Genomic DNA, 15814 nt, shown 5'->3' on the forward strand with positions numbered 1-15814 from the left:
CCGAGTGCATTCTCGTTCAAGGTGACAGCCAGAAAAGGAGCTCGATAAACGCATTTACGCCGGATATTTCGTCCTTCTGCGGTGAACCCGTTCGCTCTTGTGCTCTCCGTGCGCCGCGTATCTTTGACGCTATATGTAGCATGGTATATGTGAGAGAGGATATGTGTGTGTGTGTGTGTGTGGGGGGGGGGGGGGGGGTCTTTCTTTCTTTCAAATACTGCTGTTGTTCCCAAGCCAAGAAAAAGGAAATCTCCGCGGAAATCACGCATGACATGCTGGAGCCGATCTCACGAAGAGAGTGCGCGTATCAGAGTGCGCTCGTAAAGTACAGCGAAAGCCGAGCTTTGCCAGCTGTATACACTATACAGAGGAGCACGTGCTTCGCTGTCTCAGTTTATTCCAACTGACTTTCTTTCCTTCATTTATTTTTCTTATGCTCGTACATGTGCCTCCGGCGCATGGAAAGCAATTTAGCTCCCGGTTTGTTACAAGCCATGGATTACAATGCAACTATTTGAAAAAATAAAAACTAAACACAGGCTATACGATAAATTTATCAAATCACGTAATCCAGATGACTGGACTGAGTTCAAACGCTTTCGCAATCGCCTCACAAACGAACTGCGCAGCGCTAAAACCAACTATCATACCGACCTGTTTAAGTCATGTGAAGGTGACAGTCAGAAGACTTGGAAACAACTTAATGTCTTACGGAACCATACGCCGAGTTCCCAACTACCTGTGCAGATTGTTAAAAATGGTGTACAGATAAGCGATGAGTCACTGCCTGACTCCTTTAATGAATTTTTAACCAGCACTAATGACATTCCCGTATGTATGACCGCCTGCGATTTCATACCAACAAGCATTCCGGATACTATATTTATGCACCCAACCAATGAATCCGAATTAACCTGTCTCTTCTCTGAACTTAGCAATAGTCGTAGTCTGGACGTAGACAGCCTGCAGATAATGCCAATTAAGTATATACTAGATATCATTGCTCCAGTGTTGACATATGTTTACAACTTATGCCTAAATGCCGGAATCTTCCCGCAGAAAATGCAAGTCGCTAAAGTAATCCCGTTATTCAAGCGTGGTGACAGGACCCTAATAACAAATTATAGGCCCATATCAATTCTGCCAGTTTTTTCAAAATGTCTCGAAAAGATAATATTTAAACGTTTCTCTGCATTTCATGAGGATAATTACCTCTTAACTCACTGCCAGTACGCGTTCCGCAAACACCTGTCTACTCAGCTTGCCCTCTTGGAACAAAAAGAATTTATCCTTAGGAACATTGAACATCGTCTACTTACACTCGGTGTACTAATAGATTTTACAAAAGCTTTTGACTGCATTAATCATGAACTTCTACTTAAAAAGTTAACTTACTATGGTATACGTGGCGTTGCTCATGAAATAATTAGGTCATATCTGGGCTCTAGAGCTCAATATACACATGTCAATAACATATCCTCTCAAATAAAAAACATAAGAATAGGAGTGCCGCAGGGTAGTATACTTGGACCCCTCCTCTTCAATATTTATGTTAATGATATTGTTAATATTGATCATGACACCAAATACATCATCTATGCTGATGATACCACACTCCTGTTTTGTTCTCATGATACCTCAGACTTAATAAGAATTGCTAATAAAGCACTAGAAAAACTACATGTATGGTCGATCAAAAACGGTCTCATAATAAATGCAACTAAAACAAAAGCCATATTATTCCAAGCCAAGAACAGAAATGCTACACTACCTGCAGACATCACACTTAATATGGATAAAATTGAACTAGTGAATTCAGTAAAAAGCTTAGGAATTTTTTTCGACCATGACATGTCATGGAACAGCCATTCATCATCACTTGTAAGTAAACTATCCCAGGTAGTTGGACTAATTTTTTCCCTTAGGTATCTTCCCCGTAATGTAAAATTGCTTATATATAAATCTCTCTTTATGAGTCACCTTAATTACTGCTGTCTTGTCTGGGGTACCACGTCTGCCACAAATGTAGGTCGGTTATTTGTCCTTCAGAAAAAATTTCTGCGCGCGATATGCAATGTGAACTGGGATTTCCCAAGTGAACCTTTGTTCCAAGAGCTTAACATATTGAAAGTGCATAATTTATACAACTACATGTTAGTACACGCATACATTAAAGAATGCAAATTGAATAAGTTTGCCATCCGTTCAACAGCCAATCTTAAACAAAATCTACTTCACTACCAAACGCGATGTCCGGAATACTGGTATGTAACACACACGCGAACTAATTACGGTAAGCAAATGACTGCTCACACCCTACCTGCCTTACTCAATGCACTAACCTCAGAAAATATTGATGTTTTACATGTTTCATTATCTACTCTACACAATTATTTTTGCCACTAATATTGAGTGTGTATTTATATTGTCAACCATTGGGTTAGTCATTGTAAATCAGCACTATATATGTTCCTTGCCAATTGTACTTCTTTTGTGACTGAGTGAGATTATTTTCATGCTGCTGTATTTTTTATTTTCTTTTTTTTTTACTTTTTTACTAACCTATGTAGCTTTGCAGATTCACCTTTTTTGTTTGTTATTTTTGTTTCTTTCTTCCTGCTTGTGCTTTATTGTATTGAAAGCATTGCCATTCCGCACGGCTGCTGCTGCCAACGAACGGGTTTTAGGACCTGTCAAGCTGTTTCCGCAGCTTTTTTCCTCGAACCTGTCCGTTTACGACTGTACTTTGCAAACGGAAAATAAAGCACTTACTTACTTACTTACTTAGTTTTTCGCAACCTCCGACTTTTTTTATGGTAAAGATGCAGGTGAAACGAAGAGGCGTCCGTGTGCTGTGCGATGTCAGCGCACGTTAAAGATCCCCACGCGGTCGAAATTACTCCCTAGTCCTCCACTATCGCTCCTATTTCTCTCTATCCACTTTCACTCCCACCTTTCTCCCTTCCCTTACAATGCGGTTCAGGTGTCCACAAGTGTGACAGATACTACGCCTTTCCCTTCCTGTGAACCAATTATTATTATTACTATTGTCCACCCTTTTAAATTTGGCACGATCCGCTCGTGAATTTGGTCGCTCTATTACATTTCGTTTCTAATTTTTAATTCAGCCCTACCCCATCAGATATATGAAGAGGCATGTATAAACTACGTCCTGCTTCGCCCACAAGACGCTTTTGTTCCTCCTTACCACTGTCTGCGCACGCGTATACATTCGCGGGGCGCAGTCGGCGCGATGTGCTGATAAGCTCCCGGTGGGGTGTTACGTTCAGGGTTGATTGCGTACAGATACTCTCCCCATATATACTTTGTTCTCCAGGGACATTTGTTGCGCGGCTCCTCTGCTTCGGCCCGAAAGCTAAAGATATTCCCTCCGTGTTGTTTTCCTCGATTCGGCAAGAAAGTAAATGCGTATAGGCATTGTGCACTCGGAAGGGCTTTTGTCTATGTGGCGCAGCCTTTCGTGTCGCGGACTCGATTCGAAGGTCACCTCCTTCCCCTTTGTTTCGCTCATTATCTGTGAGATCTCGTCTGTTGTAGAAAGGAGCTTCCTCGTTTCGGAATCGAGCTGTGAGCGAAGGAGGGCTTCCTCAAGGCCACCTGCAGCTTTGCTGTCGAAGCGTCGATCTGCGCCCGGTTCGATTTCGAATCATCGCCATGCTAAGTTGCTTGGGTGTAAACACTCTTCTCCTTGCTTTATGTGGCTGCCCGTTACCCCTTACCGAGGTTTTCCTATCATTTTTTCTTGAGCGAAAAATTGGCGCGGATTAACGGTGCGTCGTTACTGATTCTGGCCACTTCGCCTGCATGAACTTAGAGCGAAACGTTTCGGGGAAGTCAGCGGGTGCTAAAGAAGGGATGGAGGGTGAGAGAGAAAGAGTAAGTGAGAAAGCTTTGCTTTGCTTCTGCGAGCAACGGATTCGACGAGAGCGCGATGGGTTGGAGGAAAGAGGTTGAGCTGGAAATCAAAACACCGCGTGACGCGGAGCGAATAGTGCAGCAGGCACCCGAATGAACCCGCAGGCTTGGTCGGCGGAGAAAATGCCCTTGCTGCTGCTTGGGCGTTCTACGAAGCGGAGAAAAAAAGCACGGCGGCCCCCTCGACGACGATCGCTTCATGGAAAAGGGCGCTCTTCTTTTCTTCCGGAAGAAGAGGCCCCGAACAGGAACCACCCGGGTGCTGTCAATGAGTCGTGGCGGCGACAGCGGAGACGAGTATGCCTCGGTGGCGCCGGGGCTTCACTCGTGTAGAGCTGTGTTGTTTTGTGTGCACTGTGCAGGAGCGTCTGCCAGGCCAACGTGGGGACGTTGAAGCGAGCGCAACGGTACTGCCGTTGGATTTTACGTGTTTGTTGGCTCGCCTTGAGGCAGCGCGTTCTCATCAGAGTTCAGCCACGGACATCACGATGCTCGGTAAAGAATCCCGGGTGGTCGACGTTAATCGAGAATCCTCCGGTACAGGTATTTGTCTACAATTGTTGTCACGTAACAAAGCAAACAACAAATGAACAGGATATTCACTAACTCAGTTCCGTCCGTGTAACGACAAAAGCTAAGCAAGCATGACGGTTGTGCAACTGATTTCGCGTTGTGTCTTTAAAACCTTGAACAGCCGCATCTCAACTGTGCTGCGCTTCGCGATACACCAAGGATTGGAGCGTTAAATTATAAAACAATAGAGGGTTTGGCAGTGCCTCATTTCTGAGGCACCTAACCGTACCGCGTCCGAGCAGCTTTAGGACGTTTTAAACCCCAATAAGCAAGTCGTAAGTCAGATGTGTCATTAGTTGGTTTGGTAGTTTTTTTTTTTTTTTTTTTTTTTTTTTGTCACTGCTTAAAATTCAGGCCGTATTGTTCTTCAAGGGAAACCCGAGGAATTTTAGCGAAATACGGAACGGTGAGCGAGTAAATGAAGCGTAAATGTAAGGTATACAGTCCAAGCTGCAGGGACCCTGGGGAGGAGCGCTTCAGCGTTACAGACAGCACTGTAAGCGACAACTTATCGCTGACGTTAATGATCGTGAAAGACATCAATTCTTCCGTTGTATTCTGTGTTGCTCTTTAAGAGGACGCGAAGCATCTGCATGGTGCATGCCTCGCAATCCTCTCAAGACCTGCAGTGAGGGAACCTTAGAGCGCTTAGAGGGCTCTCATAGAGCCTAACTTTACTGCTAGTTTCGCAACTAAACAAGTTCCGCTTTCAGAAAAACGTGTTTCAAACGCAATGATGCATTCGAAGCTATCAAAGTGTTTGAATTTTAAGAAATTGTTATCGCTTTTTTTTTCGAGACCTCATGGTGCCCTCTGGCGTTGAGAATACTATGTGCATGCCCATAATATACACCAGAATGGCCCTAATGAATATAATTCATGTCAGCCGTATTTCAACCATGTTAGGCGATTGTTATTTCAAATACTGCCTGTGCTACGAAACGTCGACGTGCTCCTAAGTACGGTGTCGTGACGCTGGGGCTTTGTCGACCCGGCCTTCACTTGGTAGCGTGCAGAGACTCGGGGTTGAAGAAGGACTGAATCTTCGTATTTGGTAAAATATGTACAAGCAGGTTTAATGGCACTCTGAGAAACTTATTTACAAGATTATTTACACGAAAAAGAAGGGTACATCAGCAAAATGGCAAGCGTTAAGAGTTCATAGCGAGAAGCGACTGGATGAGCCGTTTACCCAGGGCTCAGAGCGACATTTCGTGCTCTGCAGCGTCCTTAAAAACCCCCTATGTCCAGCCCCTCTCTGAAGATGCTGACCAACCAAATCCAGGGCACGCCCCTCAGGTATCGGCATCCAATCGAACACATCACTGCACTGAGGGTCTGAAGCACTGACTGGTCCGGCATTCATTCGTTGGGCGTGATCACTTGTTGGCGGGAAAAGCTTGGGAACGGCGAGGAGAGGAGGTACATTTCTATTCTTCAGCAAAGAAACCACAGGCTGGTTCTGACAAGGGGTTTTACTTCTCAGAAACCCGAGTGCACGTGGCGCCGCATAGGGCTCCCAACATGGTCCCTTTTCGACAATTGCAAATCTTTCCTGCATTCCCGGGAAATCACTTAATGGCCGTATGAGTCATGCTCCTTTCTTGTCCTGCACGTCAGCGGACATGTCACTCTGTCGTCTCCTTTGGATAGGAGGCATTCATCACTGGAGGATAGCACTTCTCGACTGGAAGGGTGAACAAAAGAAAGAAAGCACTTCCTGCTATTTCCCGCAGGGGGACGTTTCTTTGTGTTTTTCCAGACATTCTCTTGACAGGGTCAATTTGGCATTTGCAGGTTGTCCACAAAGCAAAACATGCTTACAAAACAGGATTCCTGGAAACAGGCTCACTTAGAGCCATTGGACCATCACCACATATTCACAAAACTTATCCATGCCCACAGGCGAACAATAGAGCGCGCAATTGCGGATGCTTGGTCGTAACAGCCTCCTCCCCCGCCAGAAGAGTCTCGGAGGGCAGCAGTCCCAGCTGCTGCATGAAGAGACGACTTAATGGCCTGCACGTGAACGCTTGAAGCTCGCTGTTGCTTGTCGCGTTGTCTTGATTGTTGTAGGCCAAATTGCTCGAGCTGTCTGAAACTCAACCACATGTCGAAGCAAGCACTCGGCTCCCGTCTGAAGAGACCAGGTTAAAGGAAAACTGCCATTGTTGTTCGAGAAAAGCCCACTCTCAAGACGTTCAGGACCCACGTATTCCTAGAAAACCAAACGTGCTGCTTTACATAGCCACACATATACAAGCGCACGAAAAAAAAAGAAAAACCTGATTATCAATTTGGATACATGGTGAGGAACATCTCGGACCGCTTAGAAAGAGCGGCTAAGCGCGTCCGCATTCCCATTTAACTTCCCCTTTTTGTATCTGATTTCAAAATTGTACTGCTGTAAATTCAAGCTCCACCTAAGAAGGCGACTGTTCTTCGATGTCGCAGTTTGCAGCCAAGCCAGGGGACAATGGTCCGTCTCTACGGTGAATTTGGCCCCTCCAAGATAGCACTGCAATTTTTGAATGGCCCATACAATGCAAGCGCACTCTTTCTCTGACGCGCAATAAGCCCTCTCTCTAGAACTCAGTTTTCTGCTCAAGTAGAGCACGGGGTGCTCATTACCGTCGTCATCTCTCTGGCAGAGAACAGCACCTAACCCTCGATCACTGGCATCACACTGGACCGTGAATTCTCGGCCATAGTCTGGAGCTCGCAATACCGGACGGCTAATCAGCACAGCCTTCAGGTTTACGAAGGAGGCTTCCTTTTGTTCGTCCCAGACTACATTTGTCGGTTCTGTCTTGCGGAGAGCGTCGGTCAGAGGGCTAGCCAAAGCTGAATAGTTAGGGATGTAGTGATTGTAGTACCCAGTCAGACCCAGGAATGCTCGAATTTCCGTCTTCGTGCTCGGCCGCGGGTAGTCTGCTACCGCCGAAATCTTAATCTCGCTGGGTTTCCTGAAACCTTGACCTACATTGTGACCCAAGTAGTCCACGGTCGCCCTTGCCAGGCAACATTTCTCGGCCTTTACGGTTAGTCCAGCTTGACGCAAAAGGCTCAGTACAGCTCTTAGATGTACCATATGGTCCGCCCATGAGTCGGAAAAAACCGCAATGTCATCTAAGTAAGGCACTGCGAATGTTTCACACCCCTTTAAAACCCTATCCATGAGTCGGGAAAAACAAAATGGAGCATTTTTGAGCCCGAAACTCATCATTGTTGGCTGGTAGCTGCCCGTCGGAGTGACGAAAGCCGCGTATCTGCTGGCGCGTTCAGTGAGCGGTACTTGCCAGTAACCTCGAGTAAGGTCCAGCGTAGTCACATATGCCGCTCTACTGACCTGTTCTACTCTCTCCTCAATATTCGGAATAGGATACACTTGATCCCTGGTGAGAGAATTTAGCTTTCGGTAGTCTACCACAGGCCTAGGGTCTTTACCTGGAGCTTCTACTAAGATCATAGGCGAAGCATAATCGCTTTCCGAGGGTTTTATTACTCCCAATTCCAGCATACGAGTTACTTCCCTATCCAGAATTTCTCTTTGCCTTGGAGAAAATCGGTAGCACCTTGATCGCACTGGCACGTCTGAAGTCAGCTCAATATCGTGCTTAGCCAAATCAGTTCTGCCTGGCCTGTCCACGAAGCAGGCCTCAAACTCTGTTATTATCTCGCCCAGATCGGACAGCTGGAATTTCTTTAGTTCTCCTCTCTGCTCCGTCTTTTTGAGAAGCTCCTGAATCTTAAGATCATTGGTTTGCTCCATAGCTAAGTCCTCTCGGGTTCCACTTAAAAGTCTCGTGAGATTACTAGACACTGGCGGCAAGAGGTTACTCTCAAGAATGTCCTCATTCCGCGTCTCATCAAGCTCACTTTCAAGTAGACTTATCTGAGAAGCCTCGCTCTCAAAGCTTTCTGACCCGCTATCTTCCACATCGACCACTGTTTTAACTGCCGTTTCCTCCGCTGTGGAATTTTCTGGTATGATCAGTGTAGCTAGTTCTCGCGCCTTTGAACGTGTTAAGGCTTGCACAACTCTCTCTCCGAAAAGGATGCCCCTCTTTCGCAGTAGCATGTCCGATTTGTTGGAAAACAAATACGGATAGCACTTAGGAAGCTTTCCTGAAACGGCAGCCTCGGTTGTTAACTCGCCGAAAGGGCCCTCGATGACCACGTTCGCGATTTGCAAGCATACACTCTGTTCCTCCACTACCTGGCGGATCCATGCACGCTGTCCTGTATAGTCGGAAGGCGACACATACGCCGGATGGACAACATCCATCGTTGCGGCCGAATCGCGCAGTACCTTGCAAGGCTTCCCGTTGACTACTAGGTCATGCAGGTAGGGTTCCAAAAGCTGCATATTTTCATCGAAGTCACTGACATACGAGAAAACAATCTTTTCTTTCCGGCAGTTGACGGCAATGTGACCCTGCTCATTACACCTAAAGCATGTGAGCGGCTTCCTAGCCTCAAGCTTATTCTTTGTGTTCTGCGCGTTGGTCACTTCCCCCCTTTTCTCACTGCCGTCCTTTCTAGGGAGTTTGCCTGAAGAAACCTTCATTTCTTCGTTTCCAACTCTAGCAAAGTGCTTTTCCTGACGGTTATTCACACTGAACTTGGGATTGCGGGGCCTATCCACTGCTGGGTTACTGAATTGTCGGCGCGAAGCATACTCCTCAATAAGTTCGGCAGCTTCAGTTGCCGACTTAATTTCGCCTCGGTCCTGTAACCAATTTCTTTCTTTTTCTGGGAGGCAGTTATAAAACTGCTCTAAAAGAATTCGCTCGACTACAGCGTCCCTATCACTGTAGGAATCAGTGCTCTTTAGCCACTCGCCCAAATTAACTCTTAAATTGTACAGGAATTCAGGGTAACTCTCGTCCCTGGACTTAGTAGCGTTCCGAAAACGTTGTCTGAACGCCTCGGCGCTAAGCCTGTACTTTCTCAGAAGGCAAGCTTTGACCTTCTCGTAGTTGTCCGCGTCCTCCTTGCTTAGCCGCGCGACAACCTCCGCTGCCTCGCAGGGCAGAACCGTCAATAATCTCTGAGACCAAGTGTCTCGCTGGAAGGACAGTTTTTCGCAAGTTCGCTCAAAGTTAGCCAGATACAGACCGATATCCCCTGATATCACATATGGCTGCATGTACTTTGACATCTTGAAATCTGTCTCCTTGTTGAGAAGAGGTACCGCTAGCTGGGGACAATCGCCCGACCTCTTGCTCAACTCTAGTTCTAATTTCCGGAGCTCAATGTCTAGCTTCTTTGCCTCTCTTTCCCTCTCACGTTCGCGCTCCTTTTCCTCTTTTTCCCGCTCCTTTTCCTCTTTTTCCCGCTCTTTCTGCTGTCTGAGCTGCTCCTTTTTTTGACCGATGAGGTTCCATGCTTCACTGAGCTCCTCATCATCGGTTCCCAAATCTGTGATTGCCTTTATAATCAAAGGTTTTCGTGCCAAACCACTTGTATCAATTCCCAATTCCTCACACAATAGCAACAATTCCGGTTTCTGCAGCTTTTGTAGGTCCATGATCGCTCCGAGTGTCGGCTACTTCCAAAACAACAGTGCAAACTACCAAACCTAAAGGCGTTTCAACACTTTTTACCAGTTCTAAAATTTAACCCTGTTCTAGAACCTGGTCCACATCAGAAGAAAAGCCAAGCACTCACCCACACATGCGATCGATGTTCCGAGCTGCCCTCTTGTTGGCCGATTGTTGCGCCTGCTTGTTGCTTGAGATGCCTCCTCCGATCACAAGATGTGGCTTGTAGATTCTGATCCACCTCGAATCACCAGTTGTTGGAGCTTGTAGATCCAGATCCCACCTCCAGTCATCAGATGTTGTGGCTTGTAGATTCAGATCCCAACGCTGGTCACCAGTCGTTGTGCTTGTAGATTCAGATCCCACCGCTGATCACCAGTTGTCGTGACGCTGGGGCTTTGTCGACCCGGCCTTCACTTGGTAGCGTGCAGAGACTCGGGGTTGAAGAAGGACTGAATCTTCGTAGTTGGTAAAATATGTACAAGCAGGTTTAATGGCACTCTGAGAAACTTATTTACAAGATTATTTACACGAAAAAGAAGGGTACATCAGCAAAATGGCAAGCGTTAAGAGTTCATAGCGAGAAGCGACTGGATGAGCCGTTTACCCAGGGCTCAGAGCGACATTTCGTGCTCTGCAGCGTCCTTAAAAACCCCCTATGTCCAGCCCCTCTCTGAAGATGCTGACCAACCAAATCCAGGGCACGCCCCTCAGGTATCGGCATCCAATCGAACACATCACTGCACTGAGGGTCTGAAGCACTGACTGGTCCGGCATTCATTCGTTGGGCGTGATCACTTGTTGGCGGGAAAAGCTTGGGAACGGCGAGGAGAGGAGGTACATTTCTATTCTTCAGCAAAGAAACCACAGGCTGGTTCTGACAAGGGGTTTTACTTCTCAGAAACCCGAGTGCACGTGGCGCCGCATAGGGCTCCCAACATGGTCCCTTTTCGACAATTGCAAATCTTTCCTGCATTCCCGGGAAATCACTTAATGGCCGTATGAGTCATGCTCCTTTCTTGTCCTGCACGTCAGCGGACATGTCACTCTGTCGTCTCCTTTGGATAGGAGGCATTCATCACTGGAGGATAGCACTTCTCGACTGGAAGGGTGAACAAAAGAAAGAAAGCACTTCCTGCTATTTCCCGCAGGGGGACGTTTCTTTGTGTTTTTCCAGACGTTCTCTTGACAGGGTCAATTTGGCATTTGCAGGTTGTCCACAAAGCAAAACATGCTTACAAAACAGGATTCCTGGAAACAGGCTCACTTAGAGCCATTGGACCATCACCACATATTCACAAAACTTATCCATGCCCACAGGCGAACAATAGAGCGCGCAATTGCGGATGCTTGGTCGTAACAACGGTTTGTTTCCATCGGTATTTTGTTCTCGCATGCCATTAAATTAGCATAGCTAGAATGCGCTGTATTGTTTTTCTTCTTTTCTTTTTTTTCTGCGGTTTCTGGCCCCGCGTGTAAGTCCTGAAATCGTCAGACGGGCCAAGCTTGCCATTTGCTGCCTATCGATATCTGTGAAATTCGGCCATGACGATGTGTGCTTCCAAACGGACTCACCGAGGCAAGCATTTTTGCTCACTTTCGTTCTCTCGACTCATTATCGTGTATAGTGAACACATTCCACTCATTCTGTGTCAGCTTGTAACGAATGACTATATTTTAGCCGATAACATGAACTGAGCAAGGATCGTGAGCATTCCTTGGGGCTCTGAAAGAAAAACTCCGCGCATGCTTTGCTCGCAAGGAAAAAGTTTTAGGCTGCACTTGCTCCTCTCCTTCTCTAATATCAAGGCCTCGTTGTGCCTTTCGAATAACGGAGAAAATTTGCGAAAAATGCAGGCCTGTACCGTTAGATTGCGAAATTCTAACAAAACATAGACTTCTGTGTATCTGACGGAAAGCCTGGAAACACAGATTTTATGATTTTGAAGAAAAACGAAAATGATACATATGGCGCCATCACCGACCGATTTCGCAAGTAAACTTCGATTTCGCAAGAATTATTGCCGTTTTGCCTGTTTGCTCCGTGTGTGGCCCACATTGCAGGAAGATGTTACGGTTCTTGTCAACGATTCGCAGAGCAGATGCCATGAAAGAGAACATGTACAGTCTTTGTCAAATGTGTAGAGCCCAGGTGGTTTGCTTCTGAGCGATTTCGGGCGGCTTGTAACGCATTTTCAGTGTTTGGAATCTCTTTATGATAACAATATTTTAAGTCCTACCCTCTTCTACGGGAAGGAACTCAATTAATGCTAAATCAGCGCCACTACGCGACTCTTGCAGAAGCAGACACCCTAGGCCCTACACTTTTGACTAAGGCTGTATGTGGCGAGCGGTTTCCAAAAGGCTGCCGGGTTGTGATATGGAGTTCGAGCTATCCGCAGTAAGAATATGTACAGTCTTTGTCAAAAGGTTACAACTTCAGGGGTGTGCTCCTGAGCCGTGTAGGGGCGCTTCTTTAGCATTCGTGAAAGTCCTTCCGGTTGGAGAAAGTTGAACAAACAATATTCTTACCTTCAATAAATTTGGAAGACTGGGAATGGTTTGAGAGCCACGCGGTGTGGTTCAGAAGCAGACCCACTGGGCTCTAAACATTTGGCAAATACTTCCCACTGTCGAGCGATAACAAATCTTAACTGCAGCCAGAGGCCTCACTTCATGCATCTGTATAGTAACCGCCGCACAACGCCTCTAAGCATGACAGGCATTGCCTTCGAAAAGTAACACAAAACAGGGATGATGCGAAGTGTCGTACGTGATCCCCCCCCGCCCCCCATCCTTTTTTTTTTATGAGCGCATTGGCCGAGTCATTTTTCCTGTCCTGTCCTTCGCGCTGTATTGTGTTTTAAAATACGCGCAAACCGTGGCCCAAGTAACTACGTCTTCTTCCCTGTTCATCACCTATTGCGACGGCGTGGTAAGGAACATAAGATTTTTTTTTTTTCTACTTTTGTACTATACGCTTGGTCGAAAGCGTTCGTTTCAAATGATACGGCGTGCGAGTTCTAAGTTGGTCGTGTACAGAGCCGCCACCGGTTGCCTCATGCACTTGATGCACATGGGCGCCACGGGGCACTCGTCTAGCAAATACATATAAAGGCGTGGAGACGCCTTTGCAAAACCATGCACTCACATCGCGGATAGTCAGACTTCGCTTTCCATGACAGGTATGAGAAAGGAAGCATTGAAACTTGCAGTGGGGACGCCACTGGATATCCGCGTGTTGACCGACGCTCTTACGTTGTAAGGCGGCCTTCTATAATGACTCCGATAACTACTTCGCCGTGTTTCTTTAAGTGTTTCATTTTCAGCGTGGAACGCGTGGGTGTACGAATGGCATAGGTGGGTTTGCTTTGTACTAGATTTTGTAGGAGTGTTTCACTCTAAAGCGATGCGGACGTCATGAATCGATCGCTGCTGGGGAAGCGGTGTACGGGACGCGTATTCTCGCAACACGCCCGCGGCACTCTCATTATGACGGTTGCCTTTTGACACCGCACTTTCTATTTATGCGCTTTTTCTCCCCTTTTTTGTTAATCGGACCCGAACAGCCGAGTCCTCAACGCTGTAATTTGCGGCTGCTTCATCTACGTGAGCAGTTCTTCAGGGGATATTCTTGAGTTATGTTCCACGATTGATGGAAGGTAACTATTTTCCAGCTTGTTTCGTGGTTGACATTTTCTAACAACCATTTTAAATGCTCTGCTCTTTCTTCTCTAATAATTTGTTGTGTGTTTAGTGCGAAATGTCGTTTTGAACCACACAGGCTACAAACATGCGTGTTTTGCAGCTTTTACGCACATCTCTGGTCCCGGCCGAGCTGCGGGAGCAACCTTTGGCTGCACTGTAAGGCATGAAGAAAGGCGGGTATAAATGATGGTAGAAAATAACCATGACTCCGTCTCACCCTCGACTATCCTTGACGTTGTGAGGTCTAAAAAGAAAGTGTCCGACAATTACCTTCGTTAATCCCCGCATGCATCTGATATGAGCGCGTTTTCTGTTTTACTTGTATACATTCTTCCTACCTTCCTCCTTAAGACGTGGCTGATCGTGTGCGTATGTACACTAATGGGCAAACACTGCCTGTAATCACACTGAAGCTGCGGTGCAAAATTGCCCACGGATATTTCGGAGGGAGCCAACTGGAAAGCGTGTCGCAATGCATCGTCCCATGTAGTGAGGTCAGACTTCGAGTGCAAAGGTTTATATATGTTCTCTAACGATCGGCCGGGGGATGTCCGCTCCTTTATATTTTCTTTTTCTTCCCAGTTTCGCGAAAGTCCTCGCAGGCGAAGCTCGCATCATACACTCACTGCCAGCTATAGCTCGTCGTCCTAGAGATTGTGACATGAAGAAAGAAACAAGAAAACGCACACGCGTGACATCAGAATTGCTAAGGGCTGCGCGTTGTTGCCTTGGTCCTCCTCGACGTCGTGTTTAATAAGCAGGCGTCCGCGCGATCCACGAACCTAACTACAAAACGCCGCGGCAGTATCTATCAACGCTTGTGCGTGCGTGTGGTATATGCTACAAACGCGTAGCTCTGTAGCTGGCCGGCCCGGACAGCGATTCATCGCGGAGGCGCGGGCATCGCTTCATGCGCTTGCTGTTTATTCCTAATTCGCGCAGTGCGTTAAAAAAGGTCGGGCGCCGCAGACCAGCGTTGCGCAAGGAGACAGACGGCCCGTGCTACTTGCATTTGACTCATGGTTCACGGCGACAGTTCCTTTTGTTGTTATTATTATTATTATTATTATTATTATTATTATTATTATTATTATTATTATTATTATTATTATTATTATTATTATTATTATTATTATTATTATTATTATTATTATTATTATTATTATTATTATTATTATTATTATTATTAAGTTTTTATTAGAATATGTGTAGAAGCACGATTTATTCTTGGAACACAGTTCTGGGTATCTCTGCGTTTATTTCTCCGAGTACACGTGAACGCGAATGAGCGTTCGATTTCTTTTCTTTCCGTCTCGATTTCGATTGCCAGTAAAAACGTTTGTGCATGCGCCCCTTGTTTTGAAGCCCTGCGTGCGTGTGTTAAAAAAAAAAAAGGAAAAAAGGAAGAGGGCGAAATTTCCTTCGTGGAATACTTGCCCGCAAATGGCCGCTATCGAGCTATAAATACCATACATTATACGGTCCATAGAAAGCTAATTTCTTCGTATTATGCACTTTGGCCGAACTTCTCGTAAATCTGAAACGAGGCTATATATCCTGTAAACCTTATTCATTCTTTTCTTGGGTGGGTAATTACACTACAATATATATTACAGATTCGGGCTTCAATATAGATAACCATGCAGGAAAGCGATTGATGCCATCATCCCCGGCTGGTGAAGGTCAAATATCCGATGACTTTCGGCATACCATGCATATGTAGCAGCAGGGAAGAAACTTAATCGTGCAACATTTTTGTGTTGGGCCTGCGAACACCCATTCCTGTGATTTTATTCTGTTTTGAAGTGCACAACCGATGTCTCTAAATGCGCAAGTTTTATTTCGTTTTATTGTTTTTCCTTTTTTTTTTTTTTTTTCATAGAAGTTCATTCGCATATGATCGGCTGCTGCTATTGAAGCTGACCACGAATTGAATCGTCTGTCTATAGATTAACGCTATATATATATATATATATATATATATATATATATATATATATATATATATATATATATATATATATATATATATATATATATATATACATACA

At 45.8% G+C, this 15814-nt stretch overlaps 1 protein-coding gene across 4 annotated transcripts in view; it reads left to right on the plus strand.

Annotated features, from left to right (window-relative positions):
• The window catches only part of Sox102F (transcription factor Sox102F), a 1035502-nt gene that overhangs the window by 810604 nt on the left and 209084 nt on the right, over positions 1-15814 (plus strand). The gene's annotated exons all lie outside the window — the stretch shown is intronic.

This window comes from Amblyomma maculatum, chromosome 4, assembly GCF_055883805.1.
Source record: "Amblyomma maculatum isolate TAMU_Amacu chromosome 4, ASM5588380v1, whole genome shotgun sequence".
Lineage (NCBI taxonomy): Eukaryota > Metazoa > Arthropoda > Arachnida > Ixodida > Ixodidae > Amblyomma > Amblyomma maculatum.